Genomic DNA, 4,351 nt, shown 5'->3' on the forward strand with positions numbered 1-4,351 from the left:
TGCGTTTGCCCTTTGGCCTTGCAATATATATAGTGTAGGAATATATCTTGCAGATATACTCACCCACGTGGAAAATGCTCTATATACAAGGTTATATTTATTACTGCATTGTTTGAAATAGCAAATAATTTGGAACAACTTAAAAATCATAGACAGGGTTAGATTATGGAACAGTCATTCATACAGTGAATCCCAGATCAAGGAAGTGCTTGATCTATGAACAGATCTCTGTATGAAAAGATTCCTGACATGTATTGTTGAGTGAAAAAATCCTAAGTGCAAAATAGTTATAGTAGACGACCATTCGTGTTTTAGAAGGGAAGAATCCATATCTACAAATCTGCTTGTGTACATATAAAGAAACTTTAGGATAACAGGAAGAGAGCAATGGTTATGCTGGGGGAGGGGGCGGTATCAAATTTGGCAGGTGGACTAGAGAAGGGAGAAGGACTTTCCATACTTTATTTTTAAATTATGTGAATGTATTATCTACTCAAAATGTTAAAGGAATTGAACTGTGTAAAATACCCCATGGGAAGAGTTCACCCAGTGACTATGATTCCCACCAAAGGGTGGAAGTCTGCTATTCATTCATTCATTCATTCAATAACCTATAGCAATCAAAAAACTTCTTTAGCAATAATAGTTAACAAGCGTTAGGTACTCCTGTAGCTGTCTACACAGATCAAATCAGGTACTTTTGAGAGGCACTTTCATGTACACAGTCTCATTATAATCCTCGAGCATCACAGAAGAGGAGGCTGCGGGTGAGAGAAGTTGTTCTTGTCTAAGGTCAACTGCAATGTCCAGGCCCCACCGTCCTGGACTAGGCCTGGAACTGGGCACGAGGGACATCACGACAAAGACACAGCCCCTGCCTTCTTGGACGTCCTACTCTAGTGAGGGAGCCAAGCCTGTGAAACGGCAGCTTCACAGACAGCATCCGAACAGGGAGGGGAGTTAGAGCACAATGTTAGGGGACAAAGGGAACAGAGAGCCTGGGGACAAGGAGAAAGCCTCTCCCACGACACCCTTCTGCCAAGGACAGGCCCTGTAAGCGCGGTGGAGCGGGTGCCTATGTGGGAGACAGCCCCTGCAGCCTCAGCACCAACAATGGACAAAGGCTGCCGGTGCTCCGTAAGAACAGAGGAGATCTGACAACTGCCCCGGCGCGACTGATCCGTGTAGACATCCCTTCTGGACTTTGAAGCCTGAAGTGCTCCCCTGTAGCTGTCTACACAGATCAAATAAGCTGGATGGCTGCCCTATCTTGACTTCACTCTGTGCTGATCCAGTTCCAGCCAGCTCCAGTGCAATCCGACCAAACCATCTGAGCAGAGGCAAAAGCAACTCTCATGGGGAAAGAGAGACAGAGCCAAGATGTGAGCATTAACTTCGTGCTGCCACCTCAGAGGGGACTGGGTTTTGAGTTAGTTTTAGAAGTGTCCAAGAAGGGAGCTCTGTCCCTCTCCGTGGTGAAGTGGTAAAACTGTTTTGTCTCCTTATAGTTGACAGCCCTTCCTATTCCAGGGCTCATATATGAACACCCGTAAGAGCTGACAATAGATAGCTCTGATCTGGCCCTCAGAAAGACAACCCTACCCTAAAATCAGGCATCATCCCACTGCACCAGCACCTTTTTATTCTTGGGATCATTCTAGGGGAAACCTTATCCCAGCCTCCTCAGTCCCCCAGCAACAGTGAGGCTCTCCGGAAATCCTTGTCACCAAACTGGCAGGACCAGGCATCTAACAACAAACCCAGAAGCTAAGTGGCATCGTTAACAAGGATTAGAAATCTACATGAGTTCTGACATCTTCTTGCTAGCTATGGTTTCCATGGAAATAGACATCTGCTCTAAGGAGAAAGAAGAGGTGGGGGGGAAGCGTTGTAAATGCTTTAAAATAATCAGTGTTTTGAAAGATTAATTTTTTTCCTGTCACAACATTAATAGTCAGAAATGTGAGATTTTTGCGTGGCAATTTCTTTCCTTTTCCTTTTTTAATGCAGCAAATGGGTGGGACCTTCTTCTGGAAACCTCCAGATCAAGTACAAAGACTTCAAGATAAAGGGTGGTTCCGGGGATAATAGAACTCTTGGTCTTGGGTTCCTTGCTCGGTTGTGTTGCCTGCCAATCTGTCGCTTCAGGGAGGTCGAGTCCTCACTCTCTCCAGCTTTTCTAACGATTTCTGAAATTTCACTCTGAAAACTGAAAAAGATGGAAACACCTCGCTGTTTCGTGGCCAAGTTTGGTATGAGAAGGAGAAGCCTTCCAGGGCTGAGAATCCGAGTAATTTCTGGTCCTGCTCACATGCTAAGGGAAAACCACTTAGATTGGAGGCAGGAGAAAGGCTGACCCCACAGAAGGGCAATTGTTGTAGAAAATGCAGCAACAAGCATATTTCAGGCCACAGTACATTGTTAACTGTTTGCTTTGTGTGGTGTGTCTGCTGCCTGTATGATCCAGTTTTCCTTGTCTCGGGTCCGATTCACTGCATTTATCGCCACATCTTTAGTGACTAGACAGGGGTGGGCAAACTTTTTGACTCGAGGGCCACAATGGGTTCTTAAACTGGACCGGAGGGCCGGAACAAAAGCATGGATGGAGTGTTTGTGTGAACTAATATAAATTCAAAATAAACATCATTACATAAAAGGGTACGGTCTTCTTTTTTTTTTTTTTTAGTTTTATTCATTTCAAACGGGCCGTAGTTTGCCCACAGCTGGACTAGCAGGATATGGAGAGTCTTTTAAAATTAGGACTGTTGTTTCAGCAGAGTTGGACATATTTGTTTCTGGGTTTGGGGAGAGGGAGCCCATTGTTTAATAAAATGAAGATCGCCGAAACCGGTTTGGCTCAATGGATAGAGCGTCGGCCTGCAGACTGAAAGGTCCCAGGTTCGATTCCGGTCAAGGGCATGTACCTTGGTTGCGGGCATATCCCCAGTAGGAGATGTGCAGGAGGCAGCTGATGGATTTCTCTCTCATCGATGTTTCTAACTCTCTATCTCTCTCCCTTCCTCTCTGTAAAAAATCAATAAAATATATAATAAAATAAAATAAAATAAAATGAAGGTGTTCTTCTACCCAGTTAGGATGTCAAAGCAGGTGCATTAGTGTAATGACCACTACCTGAGGACACAGCCTTGGCCAGGGGAATGGGAGGAGGGGCCTGGGAACCATATTCATTTTATTTTATTCCCTCAGGCCTTTTTGTGGGAAGAGGGAGGCCAATCATTCTAATCCGATAGCCAGGGTCAGACCAATTTCCTTTGTACCTCCGCTGTGGTTGGATCTATCCAGGCGTGGAGGAATAGTGACCTTGTGGCTCCTTTTGTTTAAAAATATTTTTTAAAAAAGGCCCAGCAACGCTCTGGGGAGCACGTGCTCCGAGAACAAAAGCAACACTTAAGGGCAGTCTGTGTAACTGCTTTTGCTCTTCCTTCCCTATCATCTGGCCAAAGGCAGGCAGAACAGATGGAGTCTGCATTTAAGCCAAGTGACTGTGAGACCAAAGGAGATCAAATTCCAGAGCTTTTGGTCTAAGTCACTCACGCTTTCCCTCCTCAGCTCTGATCGCCAGTTTGGGGACCCGTAGGATGGTAGCGAGAACGCACACAGTGAGGAAAGGGCCACGCCCGTGATCTGTTAGGGCGGAGTGGTTTAGGGATTATGATGATGTCACAATACAGGTGATACGCAGGTGCCAAGGTACGGCCTCGGGTGCAGGGGGCCTTTCCAAGGGGCGTAGAGTGGCATTGTCCTGTCACAAGGGCTTGGGCATCTTAGGTAGAGGCACCGGAAGGGACACCGTTGGGGCACTGCGCCATCTGAGTACTGTCCTTTCGACGAAGCGGAGCAAGTAGCCCAACCGAGGCGGAGTCCAGGGAGCCACCCTTGGAGAGGTGCGGAGGGATCCCGTCCCGCCCCGCCCCGCCCCGTCCTGCCCTTTTCCCAGGGATGGGAGAGCTGGTTCAGATCCAGACCAAGGGCCATGTCCTTTTCCGCCGCTAGACAACCGCCTGGGTCCCCGGTTTATACCTGGGGAGACCCCTACACGCCCCCACCCCTCGCATTGTCCTCCTGCCACGCCAGCCTGGACTACATTTCCCGAGGTGCTTCGGGGCCCACAGGGGCGGGGTCCACTGCGCTCGGGGGGAAGGGGCCGGCACGTGCCGCCCCTCTCAGCCAATGCAGAGCCCTTCGGGGAGGTCACGTGCCGCTGTTTGGCGCTTTTGTGCGCGCTCGGGTCTGTTGGTGCTCAGTGCGGCCAGGCGGCTCGGACCGGGCAGGTGGGTGTGGGGCTCTTGGAGGAGCCTGCAGGCAGCCAGGGGGACGGGATGGACGGGAT

At 48.6% G+C, this 4,351-nt stretch overlaps 1 protein-coding gene across 1 annotated transcript in view; it reads left to right on the top strand.

The window, feature by feature from the left end:
• The first annotated feature begins 4,202 nt into the window (after positions 1-4,202).
• The window catches only part of STMN1 (stathmin 1), a 6,154-nt gene continuing 6,005 nt past the window's right edge, over positions 4,203-4,351 (top strand). Inside the window, exon 1 of the mRNA XM_015557193.1 lies at positions 4,203-4,292. The gene's annotated coding sequence lies outside the window, so the exon portion shown is untranslated. The remainder of the gene's footprint in view (positions 4,293-4,351) is intronic.

Source organism: Myotis davidii, unplaced genomic scaffold, assembly GCF_000327345.1.
Source record: "Myotis davidii unplaced genomic scaffold, ASM32734v1 scaffold149, whole genome shotgun sequence".
NCBI lineage: Eukaryota > Metazoa > Chordata > Mammalia > Chiroptera > Vespertilionidae > Myotis > Myotis davidii.